This window comes from Xenopus tropicalis, chromosome 9, assembly GCF_000004195.4.
Source record: "Xenopus tropicalis strain Nigerian chromosome 9, UCB_Xtro_10.0, whole genome shotgun sequence".
Taxonomy (NCBI): Eukaryota; Metazoa; Chordata; class Amphibia; order Anura; family Pipidae; genus Xenopus; species Xenopus tropicalis.
In genome coordinates this window covers 54,250,182-54,264,306 of record NC_030685.2, presented here as the reverse complement: position 1 = coordinate 54,264,306, position 14,125 = coordinate 54,250,182, and positions in this window count along the sequence as shown.

The window sequence follows — 14,125 nt, the reverse complement described above, 5'->3', positions numbered from 1 at the left end:
TTCACATTGGCCCAATACTCTCAATTGTCAGCATAATTCTATATAACAAAGTGAAATAGACACTGCGGTTCTCTGAGCAAAGCTGCCCATGGCCTTTAAAGCCCAGCACAGCTATCTGCATAGGCCTCATGCTTGAGAATCCTTCTGCTACTTGCCCTTTAGGGATTATTAATCGCTGTAAAGAGAGAAGTGCTCCATGCTGGGAGAAACAATTTGAAGTCCCTTGCAGAATCAGACTGGCCGGTGGGGCCCTGCCGGCACAAACCAGATTCCCACCTGTGTTCCTCCAGGCCGCTGATCTCTCTCCCCAACACGCCAAAGGTAAGCATGATGTACGCATGGTCGGGGGCCCTGCACCTCCCAGTCCAACCATGGTGCCCTGTAATACCTAAAAATGGCTCACTGAAAATGAGTACATTTTTTTTGAGTATCTTTCCAGGAAATCTCAAAGTATTTATGGGCTACCTTGGGGCTAGCCAAATTGTCATTAGGTCATTTTAAACTTTGCCCCATTCCACTTATATTTGCGCCATGAGTTCTGTTTTGTGCTAAGCATGTCTATGTAAAAATCCTAATTTCTCAGTAGGTGATTGGTTGCTGGAATGTGACTAGGCTTGTATCCTATATTTAGGGACCAAGATATTATAGTATTGTTGCTTTAGATGACGGTACTGTGTGGCTTTTGGTGCTGCCATTCTACGTACAGTAGGGCTGTCGGGTCCCACATTTGAATATAAGACAATGATTTTAATACTTCGTTGGAGATAAACAACAGCAAAATAGATGGATGGCTCTCTACACATATACAATAAACACCTTCCTTAACATTGTTGCTTCCAAGAAATATATTACTTACAAATGATGGTGTTACGACTGCTTTAACCCTTTCACTGCCAGCCGTTTGGAACAAAGTGGAACTTCTACTGCCAGACAGTTTTTGAACATTTTGCACTGTTTCACTTTAGGGGCCGTTCCTCGGGGGGACTTTTAGTTTACCTGGGAAATCTATATATTGTTTTTTTTCAGGACAAACTAAGCTTTCAAAATATGGTGGAATTTTTGTGTAATTCCAATTCTGTAACAAGATATAGGCCTCTAAATGTCTCAAAAATGAAAAAAAAAATATTTTCCATAATATAAACCAGAAACAGAAATTATTTTATGCACAAAAATACAACTGATTTGGAAAGTCCCATGTCTCCTGAATGTGCCAATACCAAATATATATAGTTTTATGGAGATTTCTCACATGTATAGGTCAAAAACTCCCAGCAGTACACTACCAAATTTCCAAAGCTCTGCTTCAGAAAGCTGCATACTTTAGATTTCAAGGTCAAAAATTCCACTAACAGAAGGTTTATCCCAGAAAATTATACAGAATAGGTAGAACTGCCTGTCTGCACCAAACTACCAAGTTGCAATGCTTTCCTAAAGTTATTGGTTTCTATCAAAATTTGTGAAATTTCCTGTCTATAGTATCTTATCCCCTACAGGTCATAAAGTAACCAGATAAAACACCCTAAATATGAATGCCTTAAAGTATGAATGCCTCATAAAGTAACCAGATAAAACACCCTAAATGCATGAATGTATAGGTTTAGCTAAGTATGTGGCATGTAGGGGCCCCAATGGGAACATACCCCCATATATACTGTCATTTCTGTCATTTCAGCTCCTGCAAAATCAACACATTTACATTATTATATGTGGGATAGAGCTAGTAAAAAGTACACTCAGCCCAGAAAGCCATATATTTTTGGAAAGTACACATTCTTCTGAATTCAAAATGGGTAACCATGTCTTTCTATGCCAAAGTACCAAGCCGCAAAGTATTTCTAAAGTTAGCAATTTTGATGACAATTCCAAAAATCCCCTCAAAGCTTCCACTTTGCAGCATCTTATCTCCCACATAGCATTAGGTACCAAGATAAAACACCCTAAATTTGAATGCCAGGGGTCAACTGAACAGTTTTATGCCCAATATGTATAGGTTTACCTAAGTATGTGGCATGTAGGGGCCCCAATGAGAACATACCCCCATATATACTGTCATTTCTGTTATTTCAGCTTCTGCAAAATCAACACATTTACTTCATTTTATGTGGGATAAAGTTAGTAAAAAGTACACTCACCCCAGAAAGTCATATATTTTTGGAAAGTACACATTCCCCTGAATCTAAAATGGGTACCCATGTCTTTTTACTCCAAAGTACCAAGCCGCAAAGGTTTCCTAAGTTTGCCGATTTTATGACATAAAATCCAAAAATCACCTCAAAACTTCCACTATGCAGCATCTTATTTTGTATAGGTCATTAGGTACCAAGATAAAACACCCTAAATATGAACCCCTGAACAGTTTGATGCCCACTGTACATAGGTTTATCAAAGCACATGGCACTTAGAGACCCCAAAATATACCTTGTGCACACTAATTTCAAGGCTTACCTTTACCTCATTCATAAACACATGGCAGTTTTATGTTTAGAAACTGCAGAAATGTAGGGTTACCCCTGAAAACCATATATTTTTGGAAAGTACACATTCTGACAAATCCAACATCTGCAAAGCTTTCCTAAAGTTAGTGGTTTCTATGACATTTCAGAAAATCGCCTAAAAATGTTGCAATTTGCCGCATTTATCTCACACAATTTCTTGCGTACAAAGGCAAATCACCCCAAATAGGAACACCAGGGGCCTACTGAACAGTTTAATGCCCTATATGCATAGATTTACCAAACTATGCGGAGTACAGGGGCATAGTGCATATGAATTTTCACGAATGTCGCTCCGGCTCGTGCAGTTTTTGCACCCGGTATGTGTATTATGTGCCATAAGACCCCCTAACAGTACGGAGACCCTAGAAAACCATATATTTTCCGAAAGTACACATTCTGACAAAATAAAAATGGGCAAATACATCTTTCTACTGCAAACTACCAAACTGCAAAGCTATGCTAAACAGAATGGTTTTTACAACATTTCTGAAAATTGTCACAAAGCGAATACGCCAGTGATCCCCAACCAGTGGCTCGTGAGTAACATGTTGCTCCCCAACCCCTTGGATGTTGCTCCCAGTGGCCTCAAAGCAGGTGCTTATTTTTGAATTTCTGGCTTGGGGGCAAGTTTTGGTTGAATAAAAACCTAGTATAATGCCAAATAGAGCCTTCTGTAGGCTGCCAGCCCACATAGGGGGCTACCAAATAGCCAATTATTGCTCTTAGTGGCACCACCAGGAAACGTTTTCATGCTTGTGTTGCTCCTCAATACTTTTCTCATTTGAATGTGGCTCACGGGTATAAAAGGTTGGGGATCCCTGGAATACGCTATCCGCAATGGCAATAAAACATTTTTTTCAGGCAAGAATTAAAACTATGCGATAAAAAAAAAAAAATTACAAAATTACATAAGTGTGTGTGTGTAGCATATGGTAAAATGTGTTTTGTGTGCATGTGTGTGAGTGTGCAAGTAAGCGTGAATGTGTGAAACCCCCAACCCCCCCCCCACAATGTATGTGTGTGTGTAAGTGTGAGTAAGTGTGTATTAGTGTAAAATGTGTGTGTTTGTGTATGTATGTGGCACTTACCTGGGGTCAAAGGAGCTGAAGATCGCAGGAGGGAGACAGGAGACGCAGGGACAGCAGCTGCAGTGGTGAGTGGGCGGCACAGGAAGCGGGAGGGGGGAGCACAGGAATGGAGGGAGAGAGCAGAAAAAGTCTGGCACATAGAATCTACGTGCCTGACTTTTTCTATGGGGCCCCTGGGCGATCGCGTTACCCCCCTCTGCTTGTTTCCTAGGGAGTTCTTTACTTTGCGCTCGTTCTCTGCACTCCGATTAAGCAGGGAGCGCAGAGAATGAGCGCAAGATAAAGAAAACGTAGCTCCTACATGCTTGGCAGTTAACATCTTTTTATGCCAGCACATAGGAGCTATGTCGTTGGCAGGGAAAGGGTTAAAGGGAACATATGCCCCCCCCCTTAATTTTTAACATTTAGTTGAGTTATGTCAGGGGTCCCCAACCTTTCTTACACGTGAGTCACAGTCAAATGTAAAAAGACTTGGAGAGCAACACAAGCACCACAAAAGTTAATGGAGGTGCCAAATAAGGACTAAGATTGGCTATTAGGTAGCCTCTATGCACACTATCAGCCTACAGGGGCCTTTATTTGGTAGTCAATCTTGGTTTTATTCAACCTAAACTTGCCACCAAGGCAAGAATTAAAAATAAAAATCTACTTTAAGGTCACTGAGAGCAACATCCAAAGGGTTGGGGAGCAACATGTTGTTTACGAGCCACTGGTTGGGGATCACTGGGTTATGTATTAAAGTTGCATAAAAGCTATCTGAACTTCCAAAAATAAATATAAATGACAAATCCAACAAGCTTTTTCCCAAGATCCCTTATGCTGAGAGCATCGTACGACACCTACCTCAAGTTGTTTCATTGTGAAGTGATGGATTCTGGGGCTTGAAGTCCCTCAGCTTTCCATAATGGGTGGTGCACAGATTCTCTGGAGGGACTTAAAATCTTGGCATGTGTTTTGTTTGAACTTACAACCAACCAGAACACTACACATTTTTAATACTGATTTATCCACTGAGGCCAAATTAGTTACTGAATAAATCATGAATGATGTTGAACTTTCAATGGCCTTGGTGGGGAGGAAGCAAGGAGGGCTCTAGGATCCATGTTTAATATTCACCCTTACCTTACCTGAAACAGGTAAGAATGTTCCTAGAGGGAAGTACAGTGCAAGTTCAGTGGGGTAATAATCTGATATTCTTGGGGCAGGCCCGTGGGATAACTGTGAGAAAGACTTTTCATAACAGAAAGAGGTTCTGTTCTGAAACCCCAGCATGCCACAAAGGCTTTTGGCTGCTGTGAGATTTGGGAGTTGTAGTGCAACTACTGCTGCTGGGCAAAATGATTGTTATTGTTATTAAGTTGCCAATTCAGAGATAAGAATTAAAAATGCAGTTGCAGTGATAAAACAGAACCAGTACAGAGATGGGCAAGATAGACCTTTATTGCAGCTGGGCATATACATACAGACCCCCGGCTACCCTTGTGCTGATCTAATCATGTCAACTATTGATCAGATTCAAATGCAGGTGGAAACATCTAGAGATGACCACATCAAGGGACATTTTCTCCCCTGCCCAATTAATATCAGGTCAATTTGCTGGCCAATTGCAGAACACAAGCAGTGGGTGAATATTTGAGCAGAGTATATAAATGCAATAAAACAAAATGCATAATTATGTCTTTGGCCTCTCCCCTTAGCATCTTGTTCATAAATGAGCCCCTGTATCTTTAACGCCAGTCAGTAGCCAAACTTTAGTATCCCACTAAAGAAAACCAGTGGCTGGGTTTGCCATGGCCAAGGTGAGAGATACAGAAACAATCATCCTTTACTCTGAATCCAGAGAACCCAGAATTTTCAAACAAAATCCACCCAAGTAGTTTTGATCTTAACAGAAAAACAGACATTTGGCAACAGGGAAAGGGAAGGAGCTACTGTGCATATGCTACGTTTCTCCAGCTCAGCTCTTGTTGAAATAACACTGAACTGGAAGGATGCAGAGGGAGAAGTGTTGCATTATGGGTGCAAACCTGCCTGATGCAAAACAGAACCACTGATTATAGCATTACTGTGTGAGGAGCTAGGGTTGGTTTGTACAAACGAGAGCTATCAGCCTCTCTGTGGCCACGAATGCATTTGCTTTTGCAAATAACACAAATGTCAGTTCTCTGTGCATTGGGTACTTACCTATCTATAGTTATACAGGGGCAAACGGGGCTATGGCCATACAGCACTATACAACTATACTCTTCATTCTTACAGCTGCTTTTTAACAACTAAAATTCCCCTACAAGTACATGTTTTTAATGAGACTGAAACACAAGCGCACTAGACTGGGCAAAGTAGCACAAAGCCCCTATAGAAACCAAAAAAATCAAAACAAGAATTAATACATATTGGTACCATGTCACTCCACTTATTAGATGTATTTGTTGCTCCCTTAGATACAGTTCTCATTTGTGACTAGAAAGATCATTGTAGAAATCTAAACAAGGAAAGGAGGGAGGGCACGTAGAGTAATGGACCAGAAGATACCAACAAGTGATGGAATATTACATTTTGTTCACTCAAAGTGTGCATACAGATTAGTTCCCCCTGTTGGGTGGTAACTAACAAGATGCCCAAGGAAAGTGCGTGAATCACAAATCCACTGTATGGTCTCTTCCCACAAAAATACAAAGCTAGTACAATATCATTTTTTGGTCATAAAAAATATGTAAAATGCCTACTCACAAGGTTCAGTCGCATAAGTGTGTAACGCATGGGATATAGTCCAGACTCTGCAAAATGTGGACATGATAAGCACTGGGTAAACAATATCCCCTATGGACAGTTTCTCAGGGCAAGGAAAAATTGTTCCAGAAAAGATCTTAGATATTAGTCCCAGGTTGATATCTTGGAGAAAGGGTTCAGTGAGAAGTGAGTGAGTATAAACTATATTTCATTTCAAAAGTGAAAGAAAAAGCAGCTAAAAGGAATAGAGAATAAAATCTAAAACAGAGTGTAACAAGAAAATACCTTTGGCACTAAGTATACCACTAACAGACCCAATTTTGGGACAATATATGGAGCCAGAGCCAACTATTTATTTTAGAAAAAAAAATGTAATTAGAAAGTATGTCACAAAAAATGTAAAGCCTGTCTATTTGTTGTCCTTGATTGTTTCAATTACAACAGACTTGGTTTACCTGAACCAAAAATGTTTTATAACTGTAGAAGCATACATATGTGGCATATGCAATAATTTGTAAACTACTATACATAGGTACATCCTATACATCTAGGATGTATTTATAATACATACAAACTTTTTATCCTTGAGAAAGGTCCTAATAAGGACCAAAACGTTGGTTTTAACAATATATCTACAATAAAACATTTTTTGATGAAATATTGAAGGGTGTGCTGGCCACAGATGATTATTTTCTATACAGACATAATTTTGGCTAGCACCCCGCAGAATATTGAGCCTTGGAGTGCGGACACCATTTGGATTGATATATATATATATATATATGTGTGTGTGAGTGTGTAATTATTTTATTAACAGCATTACATAAGCAGAAAAAGAGAAACAAGACATCAGATCCGAGAAGAGAGTTATACTGACCATTGAATAATGTCTTTGTGTGGTAAAATGGGAGAGCTGGAGGTACTGGCGTTGGAGCGGAAATATGATGTGATTGGTGTTGCTGAAACTTGGTTGAATGAGTCTCATGACTGGGCTGTTAATATTGGGGGGTATACATTCTTTCGGAGGGACAGGGGCAATAGAAAAGGAGGAGGAGTGTGTCTGTTCATTAAGCAAGAATTAAAAGCAAATATTAAGGAGGAAGTGATGGGGTTAACAGAGGGAGCTGAATCCTTATGGGTTGAGCTTCTCACAGATAGTAAAGAATCTACCAAACTAATTGTAGGGGTATGCTATAGACCCCCTAATGTAAGCGAAGAGGAGGAGGCCCAGCTCCTGTTGCAAATAGAAAAGGCTGCTAGTTTGGGGCAAGTGATAATAATGGGGGATTTTAATTACCCTGATATTGACTGGAGCCATAGTACTGCCAGGACAGTAAATGGGAACACGTTTATAAACTTGCTGCATGACAACTTTATGTCACAGGTTGTTGAGGAGCCAACCAGGAACCATGCTATGCTAGATCTAGTGATCTCTAATGACCCAGAACTTATAGCAAATGTGCAAGTGGTTGAACCCCTGGGTAATAGTGACCATAATGTTATTTCATTTGATGTTTGGTGCAGGAAACAAATTTACACGGGCGCAACAAAGACACTGAATTTTAGGAAGGCAAATTTTAGCTCCTTAAGGGCAGCGCTTCAGGGCATAGATTGGGGCATTATGTTTTCTGGTAAAAACACAGAGCAGAAATGGTTGTCATTTAAAATTATATTAAATCATTACTGTTCTCAATTTATTCCATTAATAAGAAAAAGTAGAAGTGTTAAGAATCACCCTATGTGGCTTAACTCTGAGGTAAAGAAGTTAATAGGGAAAAAAAGGAAAGCTTTTAAGAAATATAAGTCAGAGGGGACAGTAGCTGCGGTTAATGATTATAAACACTATAACAAGTGTTGTAAAACAGCAATCCGGAAGGCAAAGATAGAAAATGAGGAGCGCATTGTGGCAGAGGCCAAGACTAACCCCAAAAAGTTTTTTAAGTATATTAATAGTAAAAAGATGCAGGTTGAGGGTGTGGAAGAAGGCAAATGTCATTCCTATATTTAAAAAGGGAGTAAGATCTCATCCTGGCAATTATAGGCCTGGAAGTTTGACATCCGTGGTGGGCAAGTTATTTGAAGGCTTGTTAAGGGATCACATACAAAATTATGTAGTGGAGAATGCCATTATGAGCAGTAATCAGCATGGCTTTATGAAGGACAGGTCATGTCAGACAAATTTAATTGCTTTTTATGATGAGGTAAGTAAGAAGCTGGACAGTGGGGATGCAGTAGATATAATCTATTTGGATTTTACCAAAGCATTTGATACTGTTCCCCACAAACGACTGCTTTCTAAGCTAAGGTATATTGGTCTTAGTGAAGTTGTTTGCACATGGATAGAAAACTGGCTACAGGATCGGGTACAGAGGGTGGTTGTTAATGGTACATTCTCTACTTGGAATAAGGTTCTCAGTGGGGTCCCTCGGGTTCTGTACTGGGTCCACTTTTGTTTAACTTGTTCATAAATGACTTAGGGGAGGGTATTATGAGTAATGTATCAGTGTTTGCAGATGACACAAAACTCTGCAGACCAGTCAATTCTATCCAGGATGTGACATCCCTGCAGCAGGATCTTGACCAACTGGCAATCTGGGCAGCTAAGTGGCAGATGAGATTTAATGTGGATAAATGTAAGGTCATGCACCTGGGATGTAAAAATATGCAAGCCCCGTATACCCTTAATGGGACTGCACTAGGCAAATCCATAATGGAGAAGGACCTTGGAGTCCTTGTAGATAATAAACTTGGCTGTAGCAAGCAATGCCAGGCAGCAGCTGCAAGGGCAAACAAGGTTTTGAGCTGTATTAAAAGGGGTATAGATTCACGGGAGGAGGGGGTTATTCTTCCCCTTTACAGAGTGCTGGTAAGGCCCCATCTAGAATATGCTGTTCAGTTTTGGTCTCCAGTGCTCAAACGGGACATTATTGAGTTAGAGAGGGTCCAGAGAAGGGCAACTAAGCTGGTAAAGGGTATGGAAAGTCTCAGTTATGAAGAAAGACTGGCCAAGTTGGGTCTGTTTACGCTGGAGAAGAGGCGCTTAAGAGGTGACATGATAACTATGTATAAATATATAAAGGGATCATATAATAACCTCTCTAATGTTTTATTTACCAGTAGGTCCTTCCAACGGACACGAGGGCACCCACTCCGTTTAGAAGAAGGGAGGTTCCATTTAAATATTCGGAAAGGATTTTTTACTGTGAGAGCTGTGAAGTTCTGGAATTCCCTCCCTGAATCAGTCGTGCTGGCTAATACATTATATAACTTTAAGAAGGGGCTGGATGGATTCTTAGCAAGTGAGGGAATACAGGGTTATGGGAGATAGCTCTTAGTACTAGTTGATCCAGGGACTGGTCCGATTGCCATCTTGGAGTCAGGAAAGAATTTTTTCCCCTCTGCTGCAAATTAGAGAGGCTTCAGATGGGGTTTTTTTTGCCTTCCTCTGGATCAACTAGTAGTTAGGCAGGTTATATATATAGGCATTATGGTTGAACTTGATGGACGTATGTCTTTTTTCAACCCAACTTACTATGTTACTATGTAGAAATTGCATGCTATCTATTTACCAATCCCCCAAAAAGCAGATATTCTCTTTTCTGGTGCCATTTTTTAATTAACCTTTTTTACATGACAGCAGTGAAGACTGTGTAGCAGTGTCAACTAGGCTACTTTATTTATATTATTTCCAACCCCTAGGTGTCACTTACACAACATCAGGCATCAGAATGATGACACTTCTTTTTATTTGATCTTCAAGGCTTCCCCCGCTCAGCAGTTCCAGTACAAAGAAGCTTTGCCACAGGTGGAGAAGCCAGCAATAAATCTCTAAAATATGGGAAATGAAAGCAACAATTTATGAATGACAGAGAAATGTAGTGTAAAAACAGAAACACAGCAAAATGGTTTTATTTCTATCATTTTTATCTTCCGAAAGCTGCCCATACACTGGTAAATCCACTAATTTGGTGACCTCACCAAACAAACAGATCTGGCAGTATATAGTCTAATTTGGCCACCCATGCTCTGAGGCCAACAATTTGATCATACAGTGGGTCCTATGGAGGCCCATCGCATGCGGGCTGCAGCAATATGCCAATGCATTCTTCATTTAACAGTATTTTCCATTGGTGGGCCCACACATACAAGCCAATAAGCTGTCAACTTGGACTGAATTGGCCAAGGTGGCATCTTTTTTTTCTGCCCATATATGGCCTGCTTTATACCTTCAAACTTCAACAGACTGCTGCATCAGCTTACACTACTGTGACCCAAGTATCACAACAACATCAAAATATTATGAGGCTAATTAATATAGTGTGAGAAATAATAGGGGTCATTTATGAGAATCCTGGGCAGAAGTAGAAAGGATAAGGGGAGCAAGGGTGCACCCCTAACCTTTGCTCATTCAGGCAGCACTGCTACCTGGGGGGAATGGTTCCTCTGTGCACCACTTGTTGAATAAAAAAATTCTGATCTCTGTGCAGAGACCTGCAGCAATTCTTTAATAGCAGAAAGCAGTGTGCAAAGTACAAAAGGCTGGCACATTGCACACTAACCAAGAAATAATGCCAGAGCTGGTTTAATAACCTTTGATACAATTGTAGGGTGCAGAACAAAAAAAAATGAACAATATCCGCTATTAGTAAGCCAGTACTATTTATAAATCTGTTAAGAATATGTCACTACTTATTGGAAAAAGCTGGATCCTATTTTATAACATAAAGGAGGGAGTATGTGTAACCCAGTATTTTGGAATATAATGGCTGGGTACCCTATGAGCACAATTTTGCATTATACAGCAGACTAGCTGAAGATTTTCCATGGAAATTTTTTTTTTATTGGTGGCTCAACAAACAACAAACTAATTAACTGCTTTATAATACCTGTGTCTGAAAAGCCGCATAGCCTTGGCAGAGGAATGGACTATCCTTGGTGATCCTTACATTCTGGTATTCTTCTTTTATTTCTTCTTGACCTTAATAACTAAATGTTGGGCCCACTACATAATGTTGCCAGCAAAACCTGAGAAAGGGCAAAGAAGAGATGAAATATAAATAAATTATTAAATCCTTTGTAAATTATTAAAGGGAAAGTCCACCAAAAACAGTTTTAGCAAAATGAAAGAAAATCTAAACAACTTTCCAATTGATTTCAGTGGTTTTAAAGTTATTTGTAAACATGATTTGTTTTATCCTTATTCTTTCTCTTTTCTGTGCTCACTCCTGGTTCTGACTCTTAATCCAATGTAATAAAAGTCAGTTCACCTCTGGGTCCGTTAATCAGCTGGCTTCTGTTACATTGTATCACAACCCACAGTGCAGATAATACATAGTAACATAGTAACATAGTAACATAGTAAGTTGGGTTGAAAAAAGACATACGTCCATCAAGTTCAACCATAATGCCTATACCTAACCTGCCTAACTACAAGTTGATCCAGAGGAAGGCAAAAAACCCCATCTGAAGCCTCTCTAATTTGCCTCAGAGGGGAAAAAATTCCTTCCTGACTCCAAGATGGCAATCGGACCAGTCCCTGTATCAACTTGTACCAAGAGCTATCTCCCATAACCGTGTATTCCCTCACTTGCTAAGAATCCATCCAGCCCCTTCTTAAAGCTATATAATGTATCAGCCAGTACGACTGATTCGGGGAGGGAATTCCACAACTTCACAGCTCTCACTGTAAAAAATCCTTTCCGAATATTTAAATGGAACCTCCCTTCTTCTAAACGGAGTGGGTGCCCTCGTGTCCGTTGGAAGGACCTACTGGTAAATAAAACATTAGAGAGGTTATTATATGATCCCCTTATATATTTATACATAGTTATCATGTCACCTCTTAAGCGCCTCTTCTCCAGTGTAAACAGACCCAACTTGGCCAGTCTTTCTTCATAACCGAGACTTTCCATACCCTTTACCAGCTTAGTTGCCCTTCTCTGGACCCTCTCTAGCTCAATAATGTCCCGTTTGAGCACTGGAGACCAAAACTGAACAGCATATTCTAGATGGGGCCTTACCAGTGCTCTGTAAAGGGGAAGAATAACCCCCTCCTCCTGTGAATCTATACCCCTTTTAATACAGCTCAGAACCTTGTTTGCCCTTGCAGCTGCTGCCTGGCATTGCTTGCTACAGCCAAGTTTATTATCTACAAGGACTCCAAGATCCTTCTCCATTATGGATTTGCCTAGTGCAGTCCCATTAAGGTTATACGGGGCTTGCATATTTTTACATCCCAGGTGCATGACCTTACATTTATCCACATTAAATCTCATCTGCCACTTAGCTGCCCAGATTGCCAGTTGGTCAAGATCCTGCTGCAGGGATGTCACATCCTGGATAGAATTGACTGGTCTGCAGAGTTTTGTGTCATCTGCAAACACTGATACATTACTCATAATACCCTCCCCTAAGTCATTTATGAACAAATTAAACAAAAGTGGACCCAGTACAGAACCCTGAGGGACCCCACTGAGAACCTTATTCCAAGTAGAGAATGTGCCATTAACAACCACCCTCTGTACCCGATCCTGTAGCCAGTTTTCTATCCATGTGCAAACGACTTCACTAAGACCAATAGACCTTAGCTTAGAAAGCAGTCGTTTGTGGGGAACGGTATCAAATGCTTTGGCAAAATCCAAATAGATTATATCTACTGCATCCCCACTGTCCAGCTTCTTACTTACCTCATCATAAAAAGCAATTAAATTGGTCTGACATGACCTGTCCTTCATAAAGCCATGCTGATTACTGCTCATAATGCCATTCTCCACTACATAATTTTGAATGTGATCCCTTAACAAGCCTTCAAATAACTTGCCCACCACGGATGTCAAACTTACAGGCCTATAATTGCCAGGCTGAGATCTTATTCCCTTTTTAAATATGGGAGTGACATTCGCCTTCTTCCAATCACTAGGTACCATACCTGATGAAAGAGAGTCTGAGAATATCAGAAACAAGGGCCACTGCAATTCTGCCCCTAGCTCTCTCAGTACCCGAGGGTGTATTCCATCTGGCCCAGGTGCCTTGTTTACATTTATCGTGTGTAACCCTTTAAGCACCATATCCTGTGCCAACCACTGTGTAGTTGGAGCTGAGGCAACAGTGAAGCTATTGGGTGAGACTTGGCCCACTGGCTCCTCTACTGTATACACAGAAGAAAAGAACTGGTTAAGCACATCTGCCTTTTCTGTATCCGCTGTAACCATATTGTTATTATAACTCAATGGGGCCACACCCTCAACCTGCATCTTTTTACTATTAATATACTTAAAAAACTTTTTGGGGTTAGTCTTGGCCTCGGCCGCGATGCGCTCCTCATTTTCTATCTTTGCCTTCCGGATTGCTGTTTTACAACACTTGTTATAGTGTTTATATTCATTAAACGCAGCTACTGTCCCCTCTGACTTATATTTCTTAAAAGCTTTCCTTTTTTCCCTATTAACTTCTTTACCTCAGAGTTAAGCCACATGGGGTGATTCTTAACACTTCTACTTTTTCTTATTAATGGAATGAATTGAGAACAGTAATGATTTAATATCATTTTAAATGACAACCATTTCTGCTCTGTATTTTTATCAGAAAACATAATGCCCCAATCTATGCCCTGAAGCGCTGCCCTTAAGGAGCTAAAATTTGCCTTCCTAAAATTCAGTGTCTTTGTTGCCCCCGTGTAAATTTGTTTCCTGCACCAAACATCAAATGAAATAACATTATGGTCACTATTACCCAGGGGTTCAACCACTTGCACATTTGCTATACGTTCTGGGTCATTAGAGATCACTAGATCTAGTATAGCATTGTTCCTGG